The sequence below is a fragment of the Staurois parvus genome, unplaced genomic scaffold, assembly GCF_062004578.1.
Source record: "Staurois parvus isolate SC_StPar_1 unplaced genomic scaffold, SC_StPar_1.0 ptg000147l, whole genome shotgun sequence".
In the NCBI taxonomy this organism is placed as follows: domain Eukaryota; kingdom Metazoa; phylum Chordata; class Amphibia; order Anura; family Ranidae; genus Staurois; species Staurois parvus.
The window spans coordinates 7547652-7566027 of NW_028317943.1; the positions used below are offsets into that span (position 1 = coordinate 7547652).

At 46.2% G+C, this 18376-nt stretch overlaps 1 protein-coding gene across 2 annotated transcripts in view; it reads right to left on the reverse strand.

Annotated features, from left to right (window-relative positions):
- The window catches only part of NELL2 (neural EGFL like 2), a 347194-nt gene that overhangs the window by 33277 nt on the left and 295541 nt on the right, over positions 1-18376 (reverse strand). The gene's annotated exons all lie outside the window — the stretch shown is intronic.

Consider the following 18376-nt stretch of genomic DNA (forward strand, 5'->3'; position numbering starts at 1 on the left):
ACTCACCTATTCTTAGGTTGATCCAGTCTGGTCACATAATTGGCTCCTAGTGATGGCTTCAGGGGAGAGGAGGAACAGCTGACAACAGATGCCCCATAGTAAGCCTATGGGTAACATCACTGCCCAGGCATTTCAGCTGTTGTTGGTGGTCTCTTTTCACCTCTAAAGTTGGCCAGTGGAGAGGTCACATGATGCAACCGATGCTTCCTGAGAATAGGCATATATGAGCATCTTCCTTCTACAGGGTAGTAAGAATTGGAGTTAAAAGGAGGTGGGGAAGATTTAAGAGCAAATAGTTAAGCCTGGAATTCCACTATAAGTTTATCAATTAACATTCTTTATTATCTTTTAAAAAATCAGGCTAAAGGTTTTAGTTGCCAGAACAATAAGAAACATCCAGTGCTCAGCATAAATGAGTACACCCCAGTAGGTTTGCCAGAAAACCTTTACTTTCCTTTCAGAAATCAACATTTTCTATGGGACACTATACTACAAAATGCAGGCCATTGATTGCATTGATCCATTGATTTGTTAATTGGCACACACAAAAAAGTATTTTTCCTAACAAATTCATTCAAGACCATGTTGCAAAAACAAAACCCTATTTAATAAGAATTCAACTACAGGTGAGTCTAATTATTCATTAAACAGGTGTCCAGCGGACAGCTGATTATAAAAGGGCGCTACTTAAAGAAAACCCTTTCCCATTTCATGCTGATAGCAATGGCACCACATGGAAGAGAAATGTCACAAGGCCTGAGAAAGAGAAAATAATTCCTTTACACAAGAAAGGAAAAGGCTACAGGAAGATAAGCAAAGCATTATTTATCAATCAGAATAGTCTAGCAAAAGTGATCCAAAAATTTAACAAAGATAGAACTGCAACCATCTCCCAGAGACATCCAGGCCATTAACACCTTGACAGGAGCGTCTTCTGATGAGAAGGGTTGACAAAAATCACCATGCAAGTTCACTGCAGTTAGCTAAAGAAGGAGAAAGCCAAACATGGGTGATAGTTTCCCATGACACAATATAGCTCACACTGCAGAGGAATGGCATGCATGGATATCTTCCATGAAGGAAGCCTCTCCTAAAGCCCATGCACAAAAAAGCCCGCCTAGAATTTAGTTACCCAAAACATTTTGTGGTATTAAGGAACAACCCTATTTCAGTTTTGGTTGGCGCGGGGAAGGATTGGATATCTTTCAGGTTTTAATGTGCCTTCTTTGTTATCTGCCCAATTCCTTCCTGCCCCAATAACACTCAAGGAACTACTGTGAGCTTCATGTCCATGGAATGCACTCTTCATGTAATCTGGTGGTTGTGAAGAGGTCACTCGCTTGATACAGGATTTTACAAAGACAGATATATACTTAAATCACTCCAAATTAAAGGGGTAGATCTGCCCACAGTCATGCCCTTGCTGTTACCAGAGCAGAAAGTAAGGGGAATTCTCTAATACAGGCACAAATCTAACCTTTCCCCACTACTAATATTTGCTTTGATAAAAGGAAAACATTCGTAAAGTCATGTGACCATAAAGTGTTACTAAACCCAGGACACTGCATTCACTATATTTGGTCTCCCACAGTACACAGAGCATGGACATGCAATTATTTTAGTAAATATAAACTGCTAAATACCTTTTTTCAATGGCAATTAGAGCAGTCTTGTGACTTCTATGAGTGTCCAGCAGAGCACTGGTTAAAGCTTGTAGGAAACGTTTTCTCCCCTGATTGACCCATGAGGCTGCATAACCCCTGACCCTCTGTCTGAACAGCACTGACTGGCCCTGTGCTGATCACATGCACTCTCTCAAGAAAAAAAAAAACACTTTAGCAAAACACACTAAACTGAGCATGTGGAGCTTGCCCCCAAGGCTCTGTTCTATGAGGAAATGGTTTGGGGACCGTAGAACAAGCGGAGGATCAGAGAAGACAGGATCAAACATCCTTTTTACACAATGAGGAGGATTACCCCTTAGATTCCACAGTGAGTATAACAGACATGCTTTATTGCATATACAGAATGATTTTACTGTTGTGGGTTTAGCACTTTAACACTTTAACTGCTTCTCAAAGTATGCTTGTCATGAAAAAAGTATGGGGTTTGAACTGTTGAACCCTTTCTAAAAATTCTAGATTGCCTGGCTTCAATATTCATGGATCTGGAACAAGAATGCTGAAAATAAGTGTCAAAATGGGACTAGAATTCCTTATTTCTACTTGTTGCAGTTCAGTGATTCACAAAGCTTTAAAGCCAAGGTATTCCCATTAGGAGAGTTTAGCAGTGGTTGCCTACATAATTTTCTAATCAAAAGTGTACTTTATGCTTCAATCCATTCAGACTGTGGTCTTAATGTGTTGGTGCTGTGTGGGCAAAAAAGGAAAAAAAGGGGCAGTGTTTATACCTGCGAATGTCTTATTTGCAGAATCTCACATGATTTGATTATTATTACTGTATGGACATTGGTATAAACACCATTTTATTGCACTTGAACCAAATTTATATTTGAAGAAATTCAGTAACATGCAGATCACTAGGATTTTTGTCTTTCTGTGCATAGTCTAAAATGTTCTGCACTCTATCCAAAACCAAACTACACACTTTATTATTTTATTTTATTTCTTTCTTTATGCTCCTTTTAAACAGCAATAGCATGCAAACATAAAAATCTTCTTAAATGAAATATTATCCCCTGTGGCATGTTCCACTCTCTTTGTTGTACTATACTTTATGCTTTCCTATTTGTTCAGATGATACTGGCGATTCTTTGGAACTTTCCACCAAGCTCACCCCCACAGGATATTCTGTATCTTCTCTTACACTGCTTCAAGTTTTCTTTTTCTTCTTACCTATGCAATGTTGTTTATTTAAAGGATAAGTTCACCTTTGGAACATGTTACATGTTCCACCCATATTTAGAGTGGAACATGTAACATGTTCCTGCTTCTGCCTCCTCTCTCCTCAGTTTGACAGTGAGCGGGGATCTTCTCCCCACACCCAGTCACAATTTCAAAAACAATGTAGGCCTACGGGGCTATTCCCATATGATCGTGTATTTCATTCACAGGCCTGTGAATGAATGAATTGCAAGTACCGTCGCCCACTGCAGAAAACAGCTCATAGTTCCGAATAAACTGAAAAGGTGCTGGTTAGCACTGTCGTAGTTCATGGACTCTTCCTGCAATTCAGTAACTGCCTGCCCGTATGGGAGGTATGGGCAGACAGTGTACTGAGTCTCTGCAGGACCCAGCTGAGCGGCGGTACGGCGTTACACAGCACAAGTGCAGACCCACTGTGGATGGACTGATGATGAGCCTGTTTTATTTACGCAAATGTGAGTGGTTCTTACACATAGTTACATAGTCTGGCTGAAAAAAGACAAAAGTCCATCCAGTTCAACCATAGGAAAAAAAAAATTCTAATCCTATACCCACAGTTGATCCAGAGGAAGGCAAAAAAAACCCAGCAAAGCATGATCCAATTTGCTCCTGCTGGGAAAAAAATTCCTTCCTGATCCCCCGAGAGGCAATCGGATATTCCCTGGATCAACTTTACCTATAAATGTTAGTATCCAGTTATATTCTGTGTATCTAAGAAACAATCCAGGCCTTTTTGAAAGCAATCCACTGAGATGGCCAGAACCAACTCTTGAGGGAGTCTATTCCACATTTTCACAGCTTTCACTGTGAAAAAACCTTTCCGTGTTTGGAGAGTAAATTTCTTTTCCTCCAGACGTAAAGAGTGCCCCCTTGTCCTCTGATGACCTCAGGGTGAATAGCTCTACACCGAGTTCACTATATGGACCACTGATGTATTCATACATGTTGAACATATCCCCCTTAATCTCCTCTTCTCAAGAGAGAATAAATTCAGTTTCTGTTTGAATAAATCTTATACAGTCTCCTCTTAGGGGCGCCTCTGTGTTCTCTCTGAGTCTCTTCAGGAGCCTGACATTGCACCCCCGATCTGCTGATCATGGGTACAAGACTTAACAGGCCCCAGTGTACTATTTTTACCTGCGAAAAGATGTGCATTTAATATTTTTTTTATAAAAGATGAACGTATCCTTTAAAGTAGAACCATCAACTTAAGAAGCCCGATTTCTTTATCGTTATAAATAGTGCACTGGTTATGTCCAAATCCCTCTGGGGTCTATATTGGATCACTATGGATGGACAGGGACATATTAGTACTGGATGAAAAGTGACTGTTAATGACCTCTGAGAGCTTTACAGATTTATTATTTTAGGGAGAGGTTTTCTGGTCTAGCAATGTGATATTTCTGTTGTCTGCAATGCACATCTCTTCAATATGCATCTTGAAATGTTGGTAAACATTATTGAAAGAATACAAGCTCCTGCATTGTGAAACATATGATGTGATCAGTTAAATAGATACAACAAGAGTTATTCTACTGATGGGAAGTGGCCAGTGTTAAGCATCACAGGAAGGATTCATTTTTGTATGTAACAATTACTTACAATAACCTTCATAGGTATGCACTTTGTCATATTTCCATAACACTAAGGGGGAAGTTTCTTTCAAACTCACTATTAAGGCAGCCAGCTAAAACATGGGCAAAGGGTCACTGGAAACATTTCTCTACTCAGATCCTTATGATCTGCAGGCACAAATATAAGTAATAAAGAAGACATACATCAAGTAAAATGTTTCCTATTAGCTGATTGCAAGCAATATATGCATTTACTTTAAGTACACTGTCAGACCTACAAAATTACATCTTGAGAGTTTCCATTTGCATGCAGTTTTTATTTGACAGTACATTCTTAAAAGGAAATTGAATAACATTCTAATGTCTAGCAATTTTAATGTATCATTATGAAAATGACTTAAACAGCTTCAATTTAGAGATTGTGAAATAATTGCTTATAAAACACAGTGGACTTAACATGAAAAGCTTTTCAAAATGAAAACATTAACCTAAAGTACAGTGCAAAGGGATACTAATAGGACTATACTGTTATCTGGTTCCAATTTTGAAAATGGTTGTGTCAGCACTTTACTGATTGCCCTCTCTGAACCAATTTTTTTTTTTTTTTAATTTCTCTCTAAGCACTCAGAAAAATGAACAACGTAGTATGAATAAGAATTAAAACTTTGTGTGTGCTTCCACTTGCAAGCAAACCATGGTGACATACTTCACACCATTTCTAAATCAGACATTAGAAGTAGGACTTCCAACGCATCTAATATAGAAGTATACTCTAAAGTCACCTGAATCACATTTAACATTGATAGAAAGATCATGGCTGCTGCTGCAGCTGTGATCTAGGTATATCTACTTGAAGGCCATTACATACGGATATGTCATATGGCCCTTGAGTGGTCAAAGTAAAGGTGAACTCCAGGAATGATATTAAACATAAAAATACCTTACGTACACCTATATCGTGTGTCTCAAATTGAACGTAAAAATGGTGACTACGCAATCCCCTTTTGGCAACACCCAACTATATATTACACAGTGTAACTTCCTGGAAATTGTACAAAATATAAAAAACCAGAAATCGTATAAATCTTAAACTGTCCCAAAAAACTGAAAAACAATGTGGAAATATTAGACATGTGACCCACGATAAATGCTTAAGGGTCTCCGCTCATGTTGATCTACATAATTAAGCCCCGGGGGTGGGGTAAAACCTGTTGGTGTTCTGATCTGGATGAATCAAGTTGAGGATGCTTTTACCTGCTAACCACTTGGGCCAGGTGAGGTGTATAGCTTTCAGGCTCTCTCTCCAAATATTAGACATACCATGCAAAAAATAAAAACACTGCATGAAATAAATCGTAAAATGCCCAGTGCTATATATATTGATATATTAAAGTGTCCTGTGCAATCACATTCATATATTCAATAAAGTGTCCAGTGCATTCCAATAAGTAAAGTGGCCCATATAATTAAACAAGCTCAGATGCAACAAAATCCATGTGCAAACAAAGTTCATCCAGGAGAAAGCACTTGTAAGAAAAGAAATCTCTCCTCCTATCATGGCCAGATCTAGGGGTGTACTGTGCCCCTCTAGATTTCAGTTGCACCCCCCCCCCCAAAGCTCACCACCCACAACCCCCCTCCACACCAGACGATGTGCCCAGCCTTCCCCCACCCCTGCACTGTACCATACACAGCCTGAGCACAGGCAGCAAGATCTCTTTGTCGGTTCCTCCACAAATCACACAGCTGAAATCTGCTTCCCTTACACACAGGTACTTTCTGCACAGTGTGTAGCAGCCGTGTTGCCACTCTGACCAGAAAAATTCACAGGTCAGAAGTGCAACATAGTAGCCAGCTACACACTCTGCAGATTGGGGAATGGGATTCCAGCTCTGTGTAGTTTGTGTAGGGACCGAGAAAGATCTTGCTGCATGTGCTCAGGCTGTATATGTACAGTGCAGGGGTGGGAGCCGTGCTGAGTGCCTTGCCAGCAGTCACCCCTGTCCTCTCTCCTTCCAGTAGTGACCGCTGTCCTCTCCCCTGCCAGTGGTGACCCCTGTTCTCTGCACTGCCAGCGGTGACACCTGTCCTTTGCCCTTCATGCGGTGACCCCTGTCCTCCATCTAGTGGTGACCCCTGCCCTCTCTCCTACCAGCAGTGACCCTCTTTCCTTTGCCCTACCAGAGGTGACTCCTGTCCCCTTCTAGCGGTGGCCCCTGTCCTCTCTCCTGCCAGCGGTGACCCCTGTTCTCTCTCCTGCCAGCGGTGACCCCTGCTTTTTGCCCTGCCAGCAGTGATCCCTGCTTTTTGCTCTGCCAACGGTGACCCCTGCTTTTTGACCTTAGCGGTGATCCCTGTTCTCTGCACTGTCAGCGGTGACCCATGTTCTCTGCCCTGCCAGTGGTGACCCCTGTTCTCTGCCCTGCCAGAGGTGACCCCTGTTCTCTGCCCTGCCAGAGGTGACCCCTGTTCTCTGCCCTGCCAGAGGTGACCCCTGTCCTCTGCCATGCCACAAAAAATAACAGCCTGGTACATTGCCCTACAAACTGATGATTTTATCATCTAACCTGCTGACCCTCTAAAACAGGGGTGACTAACCTGTGGCTCTCCAGTTGTTGTGGAACTACATTTCCCATGAGGCATTGCAAAACTGCCAGTTACAGCTATGACTTGAAGAGGCATGATGGAACTTGTAGTCCTGCAGCAGCTGGAGAGCCGCAGGTTGGCCACCCCTGCTCTAAACATTGCCCTGCTGAACTTCCATCCCCTGCTCCCCTGACATTTTTCACTGGACAACCACATCAGACAGGCTAGATCTGGCACTGCCTGCAATCTGTATGTCCACACTGTGATCTCCTCCATGGTTACAAGATCTATACACAGTATCACATATGGTTATTAACACTCAAGAAACGATTGTACAATTGTCACTGTGTAATGCAGAATAATGTTCTTATATGCAAATGCAAAACTACAATGTAACAAGGTGTGCAGTCTCATACTGAAGTGCAGTATAACAGAATTGTATATACCAGGGGTGGACTGACAACTCATGGGGCCCCTGGGCAATAGGGGATCATGGGGCCCCTGTGTCCTTACCCAAACTCAAAAAAGGTATAGAAAAAGGTACCAGGGGCATCCCATGGGGCCCCCTGCTGACCCCAGGCCCTCGGGCAGTGCCCAAGTTTCCAAATTGTCAGTCTGCCCCTGGTATATATAGTATATGCACAACCGCTGCAAAAGACAAGGAGGCCAATGTCTGTTTCAGTGTCAAATGAAAAAGAGATGAATGATTAAAGATATATTAAAACCAAAAGCAAACATGTCACAGCTTACCAATTCTTAGATGTGATGGCTGCACTAGTTGTGTTTTTTAGAATTTTTATTTTCATCTGATGAATCAGCCAGTACGTCTACTGTTTTTCAAAAGACCAAGCTGTCCTGAATATATATCAGTTACAGGGATGTAACAAACAATTTATACTGACATGAGTGCTTACAATGATCAGCTTTTATTTAGGAAAAGCCTTCCCAACAGAAAAAAAATGTTTGCTGTAACTGCTTATAAAGTATTAACTGGAGTTTGGCTTCAATTTGTTACTGTATTTAAATCTGCTAGTACATCTAGCACTTCCCTTCCTCCAGACTGACAACACTACTGCCTAAATGTGCCCTCTGTGCTCCATTATTCAAAATGGGGGCACTGTAATACAGGAGGTGTGTTACCGGCCAGATCACCAGAGGAAAACAGGGAAAAAAGCCTAAAAAAGAAAACGAATACAGCCACCACATGTAATGATTGGTAAGCTGCAATATATTAAACTGGATTTGTAAATTATTGTGTACATTATAAGTATTGCATGCACACACCTTTTATAAAAAGAGTTAATGTTACCCAATTTTCCAGTGTAGAGTGGACTGCCTTGATGACAATAATTGGGCCCCTTGTGTCCCTGCCTACACTCAAGCCACACCCACACAACGCCCCACCTACAAATTGCAGCTCAGCTGCATAGAAGGGGCATTTAGATATTTACTGAAGCAAAGACTGCATGAATGTTCCCAGTTTCTTTCTGTAGAAGCCAGTGGCCATTTCCAGGTTTAAAGATGGCTGCCATGTGGGGGATGTGGGAGAGAAAGGGGGTGAGAGAGAGAGGAGGAGGAGGAGGAGTGAGAGAGAGAGGAAGGGGTGAGAGGAGGGGTGTATATTAAATAGCACTAAAAATTGTGCATGGCTTTAAAGGGGTATGGTTAAATAGTGTTCAAAATGCTTTTGGGTGGCCAGTGGATGGTGTCAGTAGAGCAATGGCGTGGGTGTCAAATTGTTTTATTTTTATTATTTAATTTTTTAGATTGGGATGAATAACAGAACCTGTACCCCCTTATATCAGCAGAAAGGAAGGAAGGAAGAAAAGAGAGGGAGGAAATGGATAGATGGAGGAAGGAATGAAGGAAGGGGAGGGAAGGAATGAAGGAAGGGGAGGTGTCAGGGATCACGGGTCCTCGGCGGTGCGCGCATGCGCAGACTGCCGATCCGTCCCAGCCGGCGAGCGCCGAGTCCTCGGCGATTGTGGCGGCGGCCGCGCATGCGCAGTAGCGATCGCGGCCGCACCAATGGGAGAGCAGGGCGCTCTATTTAAAGCTGCCCTGTGCATCTCCAAATTGCCGCAAGGTCTTGTTTCCTGTCCTGTAAGTACGTTTCCTTGTTGCCAAGCTCTGCCTGTTCTGTTTTACGCTGACCTTCTCCTGCTCTGACCCCGGCTCATTCCTGACCATCCTTCTGCCTGACCCTCGGTACCACGCTGCCCGCTACCTGCTGAACCTGGCTTGTGACCCCGACCATTCTCCGCTTACTCCCCCTGTACCACGCTGCCCGCACAATACCGACCCGGCTAGTCTGACCTCGCCTACTCCTGACAGTCGCCCATCCATCCCACTCGGATCGGGATCTGTCATCCCATCCATCCCGCTCGGATCAGGATCTGTCATCCCATCCATCCCGCTCGGATCGGGATCTGTCGTCCCCTTCACAACAGGCTCAACCCGGGCACATGCCCTCAGCGGGACCCCTCTGCCGCCGCCGGGGGTGCCCAGGAACGCGACCTGGTTTCAGTCTTGCACCAAGTCCATCCCCACCATCAGGGGCCCTGGTGAAAAGGCAGACTGGGACTTAGACTCCGCGTCCTGGGAAACCCCGTGCCGTGGACCACTAGAGATCCCGTTGGGCGGAGCCTGACAGTACCTTGCGGCCATGACTGAGCCTGGAAGGGGAACTTCCCCTCTGGATGACATCTGCCAACAGATGGAGACCCTTACACTGGGAATTAGGGGCCTACAGGAGGGTTATACGGAATTGGACAGTCGCATGCAGACCTTAGCTACCTCTACCAGGGGGACACCGGGATTGTTACCCGCACCAGAACCCCGTGTCCCCACACCGGAGCATTTTTCGGGAGACCGAAGTAGATTCAGGGCCTTTTGTAACTCCTGTCAGCTATACTTTGACCTCCAGCCTCGGACCTTTTTCTCCAAATCGGTGAGGGTAGGGTTCATCATTTCCCTACTACAGGGGGGACCCCAAGACTGGGCCCACCGGCTCCTAGAGAATTGAGACCCACTGTTGAAGTCAGTGACAGTATTTTTTGAGGCTATGGCCCTCTTGTATGACGACCCGCTGCGCACCGCAACGGCCGAGAGGGCCCTATATACACTCAGGCAGGGTCACCGGACAGTGGAGGACTATGCCGCCGAATTCAGGCGTTGGCGTAGTGACAGCCAATGGAACGAGGCGGCTCTGCACCACCAGTTCCGCGTAGGGTTAGCTGAATCCCTGAAGGACGAATTGGCCCGAATAGACATACCTAGCACTTTGGAGGCCTTAATAGCTTTGACTATTCGAATTGACCGCCGGTTGCGGGAGCGCAGGCAGGAAAGGTGCAACCAAGGACAAGGACCAACTGGAACACCCCCTCGGGCTTCAACCCAGTTGCAGCCGGCAAGCCAGAATCAGGATGCTATAGATACACCCGAGACCGGGCCATCGGGAAGGATACGGCCGACACTTACACCTGAGGAACGCCAGAGGCGTCTTACCAACCATCTCTGCCTCTACTGTGGGGGAGCAGGCCATGTGGTACGTACCTGTCCAGCCAAGAGGGGTAAGCGTTCCGCTGTTTTCTCTACGGTCACTTCTAACAATGTGGGCAACACTAGTTATCTAGCGGTACCTGTGTCACTTCAGCTGCTGGGGAGAACAGTGGTGACAACGGCAATTGTGGATTCTGGGGCGTGTAGTTGCTTCATAGATTTAGACTTTGCAGTTCAGCAACAAATTCCCCTACAAACCAAGGAGGTGGGATTGAATATTTTTCTAGCAGATGGATCACGTATTAAGTCAGGGGTGGTGGACCACGAGACCCCACCTATCCGTACTACTGTATTGACCCATCATGAAGAACTCCTTCGGTTGGATGCCATAGCATCCCCATTATTTCCAATTATTTTGGGGCTCCCGTGGTTACGAGCCCATAATCCCCAGGTGGACTGGAAGGCGGGTTCTATCCAGTTCCTCTCCACATACTGCCAGCAGCATTGCCTCCCTAAGATCTCCCCGATTCCGCCGACTTTGTTGTGTCTAGAGACAGATGCGGAGCTGGCGCAAGTCATTCCTTCAGTCTACCATAGTTTTCTGGATGTGTTTAGCAAGCGGGGGGCGGACACTCTCCCCCCGCACCGAGCTTATGACTGTCGGAAATCCCATTTGGGCGGATATTCCCCTTATCCGAACGGGAGTTAGGGGTACTAAAAGAATATATCGATGAAAACCTCCATAAGGAGTTTATTAGACCCTCCACGTCACCAGCCGGGGCGGGCATTTTCTTTGTGGAAAAAAAGGACAAGTCCCTCCGGCCCTGCGTAGATTACCGGGACTTGAATAAAGTCACAGTAAAGAACTGTTACCCGCCACCACTAGTCCCCGAACTTTTTCAGAGGCTGAAGTCAGCATCTGTCTTCACTAAACTAGACTTGAGAGGTGCCTATAATTTAGTTCGTATCAGAGAGGGGGACGAGTGGAAGACAGCATTCCGTACCAGATTCGGACACTTTGAATATTTGGTTATGCCCTTCGGCCTATGCAACGCCCCTGCCACCTTCCAGCATTTCATAAACGATGTGTTCAGGGACTACCTGGATATCTTCGTCATCGTATACCTAGACGATATCCTTATCTTTTCCCCAACCTTGGAGGACCTTAGAGGTCACGTGAGGCGCGTGTTAGAACGGCTCCGCCAACACAGCTTATATGCCAAGGCAGACAAGTGCTGCTTTGAACAGAGTAGTATTTCGTTTCTGGGTCTAACCATCTCTCCCACGGGAATAGCCATGGATCCCCAAAAGGTTTCGGCCATCTTAGATTGGCCAGCCCCCACCGATAAGAAAGCGGTCCAACGCTTTATCGGCTTTGCGAACTTTTACAGGAAGTTCATTAAGAACTTTTCGGGCCTAGTGTCCCCTATCACCCAGCTGACCAGGCAGGGGGTTCGCTTCCAGTGGACACCTGAGGCACAGAGGGCTTTCGAAGCCTTAAAGGAATTGTTTACGGCAGCTCCTATTTTGAGCCACCCTGATTCGTCCTTGCCATATATCTTGGAGGTGGACGCATCCGAGAATGCGGTCGGGGCGATCCTGTCCCAGAGGAAGGGCATCAAAGAGTTCATGCACCCGGTGGCTTTCTTCTCCAGGAAACTAACTCCTGCTGAAAGGAATTATGATATCGGGGATCGGGAGCTCTTGGCGATCAAGGTGGCACTAGAGGAATGGAGATACTTGTTAGAGGGGGCGGTACACCCAATATTGATTTTTACGGATCATAAGAACCTAGAATATCTGAGGACAGCTAAACGTCTGAGGCCACGTCAAGCCAGGTGGGCGCTGTTCTTTTCACGGTTCTTTTTCCATATAACCTATAGGCCAGGGTCTAAGAACACAAAACCAGACGCACTCTCACGCATGTTTGGGGATCCCGAAGATAATCCCAAGCCAGACACTATCCTGTCCCCAGGAAATTTCCTAGTCCTCCAATTGGAGCTCCATTCTCATCTACAGACCGCGTCCGTAGGAATGCAAGGTCCATCCGGTGTCCCCTTACTAAATAGGGAGGGACTTTTCTGGAAGGAGGATCAGATTGTGGTCCCTGAGGAAGCCCGTACATTGGTATTAGGATACTGCCACGATCACCCGCTGGCCGGGCACTTTGGGGTACGTAAGACCTTGGAGCTGCTGCAGCGTACTTTCTGGTGGCCTCATATGGCCAGAGAGTGCGAAACCTACATAAAGACCTGTCCCGTTTGTCAGAGAAACGAACCCACTAGGAATAAAGATTGGGGTCTCTTGCGCCCATTACCCATACCCGACAGGCCATGGACCATGATTTCCATTGACTTTATCGTGGAACTTCCACCCTCTCAGGACCACACAGCAATCTTCGTGATTGTAGACCGCCTGTCCAAGATGGCCCATTTTGTACCTCTAAAGGACACACCTACGGCCCTTGAGACAGCACGTGTGTTTATTAAGGAAGTGGTAAGACTCCACGGAATTCCCAGGGATATTGTATCTGACAGAGGGGTTCAGTTTACGTCCAGGTTCTGGAAAGCTCTATGTGAAACCCTGGGAATTAAGTTATCGTTCTCCTCAGCTTATCACCCACAGACCAATGGCCAGACGGAGCATACAAACCAGACCCTAGAGCAGTACCTCAGGTGCTATACCACCTTCCTCCAAGATGACTGGTTTACTCTCCTGCCGCTTGCGGAATTCGCATATAACAATGCAAGTCACTCTGCTACTAGACAGTCCCCGTTTTTCGCGAACTATGGGTTCCACCCTGTATTCCTGCCAGATCTGATCCCGGAGGTCGCAGTCCCAGCCACGCAGGATATGTTGACCTTTTTGTCAACCAATAGCAAGGTATTGCAGGAAGCAATGGCAAAGGCCCAGGGTGACAATAAGAGGGCATTTGATAGGAAAAGAAGAGGGGAATTGAGTTTGCGGCCAGAGGACCAGGTTTGGTTGTCCACCGCAAATTTAAAAATGTCCTGCCCTTCGAAGAAATTGGCTCCCAAATTCTTGGGGCCTTTTCGGGTCAAACGTAAGATCAACGAGGTAGCATACGAGCTGGCACTGCCCGAGTCTATGAAGGTTCATCCGGTCTTCCATGTGTCCCTGTTGAAACCAGCAACTCCAGACCCCTTCCCGGATTGAAGGTCTAAACCACCGGAGGCAGTAAACGTGGATGGGGAGGAGGAATTTGAAGTTGAAGCTATCTTAGATTGTAGGAAGAGGGGAGGCCAAACTCAGTTTCTGGTTAAATGGAAAGGATATGGGGCGGAGGAAAATTCATGGGAGCCGGCCCAAAATGTGCACGCCCCAAGGCTTGTGCGGGAATTTTTTCAGAACCAGCCGTTGAGTAGGGGTCGGTTGGGCATCCGGAGGTTGCCCGTAGGGGGGGGGCAATGTCAGGGATCCCGGGTCCTTGGCGGTGCGCGCATGCGCAGACTGCCGATCCGTCCCAGCCGGCGAGCGCCAAGTCCTCGGCGATCGCGGCGGCGGCCGCGCATGCGCAGTAGCGATCACGGCCGCACCAATGGGAGAGCAGGACGCTCTATTTAAAGCTGCCCTGTGCATCTCCAAATTGCCGCAAGGTCTTGTTTCCTGTCCTGTAAGTACGTTTCCTTGTTGCCAAACTCTGCCTGTTCTGTTTTACGCTGACCTTCTCCTGCTCTGACCCCGGCTCGTTCCTGACCATCCTTCTGCCTGACCCTCGGTACCACGCTGCCCGCTACCTGCTGAACCTGGCTTGTGACCCCGACCATTCTCCGCTTACTCCCCCTGTACCACGCTGCCCGCACAATACCGACCCGGCTAGTCTGACCTCGCCTACTCCTGACAGTCGCCCATCCATCCCGCTCGGATCGGGATCTGTCATCCCATCCATCCCGCTCGTATCGGGATCTGTCGTCCCCTTCACAGCAGGCTCAACCCGGGCACATACCCTCAGCGGGACCCCTCTGCCGCCGCCGGGGGTGCCCAGGAACGCGACCTGGTTTCAGTCTTGCACCAAGTCCATCCCCACCATCAGGGGCCCTGGTGAAAAGGCAGACTGGGACTTAGACTCCGCGTCCTGGGAAACCCCGTGCCGTGGACCACTAGAGATCCCGTTGGGCGGAGCCTGACAGGAGGGAAGGAATGGAAGAAAGGAAGGAAATGAAGGGAGGGGATGGAGGAAGGAAGGAAGTAAAAAAGGAAGAAAAGGGAAGGAAGGGGAGGGAAGGAAGGAAGGGGAGAGAAGGAGGAAAAGGGAGGGGGGAATGGATGGAGGGGGGAAGGAAGAAAAGGGAGAGAAGAAAGAAAAGGGAGGGAGGGAGGGATTGGATGGAGGATGGAAGAGGAGGGAAGGAAAGGAAGGGAGGGAAGGAAGGAAGGGAAGGGAGGGAAGGAAGGGGAGGGAATGGATGAAGGAAGGGGAGGGAATGGATGAAGGAAGGGGAGGGAATGGATGAAGGAAGGGAGGGAGAGAATGGATGAAGGAAGAGAGGGAGGAAATGGATGAAGAAAGGGAGGGAGGAAATGGATGAAGAAAGGGAGGGAGGAAATGGATGAAGGAAGGGAGGGAGGGAATGGATGAAGGAAGGGAGGGAGGGAATGGATGAAGGAAGGAAGGGAGGGAGGGAATGGATGAAGGAAGGGAGGGAGGGAATGGATGAAGGAAGGAAGGGAGGGAATGGATGAAGGAAGGAAAGGAGGGAATGGATGAAGGAAGGGAGGGAGGGAGGGAAGGAAGGGAGGTGTCAGGAGAAAAGACGAGGAAGCCCTGGCAAATGTGCCAATGCTCAATATGGCCAAGCATGCACACAGGCAGGTGGCACGTAATCGCGCACACCGGCACAAGCAGGGCACGATAATTACAGACGCTCAGTGGCCTTTATAAGGACTGCAGCTCTGCTCAATAATTGCTGGATTGTTGTCAGCCCCCTGTTCCTGTGTTTCTGTGTTCCTATGTATACTGCTGATTACCTGTTACTGACCCGGCTTACCCAGACCTTGCTTTGGCTCTCTTCCTGGCTCTCTACCCCGGCTTGATCCTGACCTCGCTCCTGTCTTCTGCTCTGTGAATAATCCCAGCTTGATCCTGACCTTGCTCCTGTCTGCTGTTCTGTATTGAACCTAGCTCTGGCTACTGACAATTCTACTCATCCTCTGGGATCCACGTGTCCTCTGGAGAAACTCCTCCTGCATCTGGAGCACCCACGGGTTCCATCTCATTAGGCATCACCAAGCAGCAACACCCCTGGCAATCTGTGCTTCTTTGGGCACTGCACCTCCTGTTACCACATCCAAGGGCACACTGCACTTAACAGTAAGGGAAGCCCTCTCTCTATTCCATCCTTTGAGCAGGTATGTGACAGGAGGGAGAGACTGGATGAAGGAAAGAAGGGAAGGAGGGAATTGATGAAGGAGGGAAAGAAAAAGGAAAGTACAGGACAGGAAAGGACTCATGGGGATGGTTCCTGGCTTACTGGCACGTTTAGAAGCATCACAGAGCTGTCAGCTGATCTGGACACAATTTCCCCACACATCCTGTTCTCAGAAGCAGCATGGACTGGAGTGTGGGCAGGGACAGGGGAGGCGGGGAGTGTGGTTGGGGACAGGGGGAGGAAGAGTAGAGCTGGGCTCTCTGCTTTGCTATTGTTGTGAAGAATGGGGGAAGGACTGAGCACTGTCAGAGAAAATGAGACATCAAAGACCTGGGAGGGCTGAGGAGCACACAGGGGGGCCCAGAAGGGAAATCCGATGCACAGTTAGGAATGATTGGTGCAGTGGAGGGACATTAACAAGAAGCGATCTCCCTGAATGGCTTTCAATGTAGTAGCTGGAAGTCTGTTCTCCTCCTCTCCCTCCAACATCTTCCAGCTGCTTCTTTGAGAGCCATACAGGGAGATCGCTGCTTGTTACTGTCCCTCCACTGCACCCCTGAGTCCTGATACATGTCATCCATGGGTGCAGGGTGTGTGCAGTGAACACCCTGCACCCATGGATGATACGCCACTGCCTCTCACCTTCCCACCGGCTTTATCACCAGAAGTGTGTACAAGGCACTACCACTGCCTGGGACCCCGACTCGCTCTGCCACCACATGAAGAGAAAGGTGAGCTACTTCCGGGATCTGAGATTTCCTCCTCTTCAGCTCCCCACACTGTCACCGGACAGTGAGCCTATCACGGGGCCCCCTAATGACCCCGGGCAATGCCCGAATGGTCAGTCCGCTCTCGCTTATTAGCATGCTTTTAGCATTTTCCCAATGACAAAGGTCCAATGTGCAAGTGTATTTACTGATAGCCATCTAACATAAAACTAGTATATGCTGCATGCAATCTTTTTCCTACAACCCCATTTTTTATTTATTTTATTTATAATAATCCCATTTCTCAATATGCACATTGGTTTATTGATCTCCACTTTAGGTCAGGAGAATCTCTAGCACAACCACCTGCCTTCTCAGCCCAGTCTGAAGCTACAGAGCTTCCAAGAATGCTGTCAAGTTCATGGGCACTGGCAAAACTAGACTTGCCATTACAAGTATAATTTCACTGATGAGTAATAGTGATATTCCCATTTTTATCCCCTTTGTGTCAACACTATAGTAAATGCAAAAGAACAAACTGTTTCTTAGCAGCTGTAAAAGCACTTCGATCTCCTATTTACCAATGTAAATTAGATGTTATTGAAAAAAATATAATACAGCTTTTTGTAGAAATATAACCCAGCGAGAGCAGCTTAATCATTATTCCAAAATAGCAGAAAGTAAAGCCATTATAAGGAGGAAAAAAATATAAGAAAAAATGTATCACAATTATCAAGTGTTGTGTATGTATATACAGAATTGATGCATTCTTATAACTAAAACTAAAAATCTAAGCCTCAAGGTGATGCTATAATGGTTACTTTACAGCTTTATTACTATTCTTTTGAGAATATTATGTTCTTTGGAAAGTATGTGCTATAATACAGTGACATGTAAGATCATGAATGCCCTGCATGTGTAACTCAATCTCCCCCCCAAGTTCCCTGCATTAAAAAAAAAAAAATTGTGTGTGTGTGTGTGTGTATATGTATATGTATATATATATATATATATATATATATATATATATATATATATAGTTTTTGCAGAGTAGAGAGGAGAAAAAGGTGAGTGCATGCATATAACTGTCGCTAGCTAGTATCTTATCTATGTGCAGGCATGACTGGTACTCGTATCAATGCCACTGCTGGCATAACACTAAACCTTACTTTTTCTGCCAACTGTAGTGGATTTCACTGGGGGTTATCTGGGAAATAATCAAGGTATCAAAGTTGCAAAGAACGCATATATGGTGCACTCTACCAGCACAGTCAATAAAACATACTTAGTGGGGGAAATACACAGCTACCAGGACACTTTGTTATTGATCTTGGTCCTTTAAGATTTATCTTTTTTTTTGTTAATTATTTATCTTCTGTCAGTTGTGGTTTGTTTTGTATGGAAATGTTTTTCTATGGTATAAGCGTTTTTGGAAAAAAAAAGAAAGAGAAATAAATTAAATTAAAGATTCATTCTAGCTTTTTGATGAGTAGTAAAGCATAAGTCTCATGATTCTTACAGTAGTTCTGTATATTGGTTAGTGACTTGGTTGGGGAAAAAAATAAAAAAATGAAAAATGTATATACACATACACATGCATACATACATACACACATACACACATACAGTGCTCAGCATAAATTAGTACACCCCAACAGATTTCTCAGAAAACCTTTCCATTTTCCTTTCCAAATCAACATTTTCTATGGGACACTATACTACAAAATACTCCC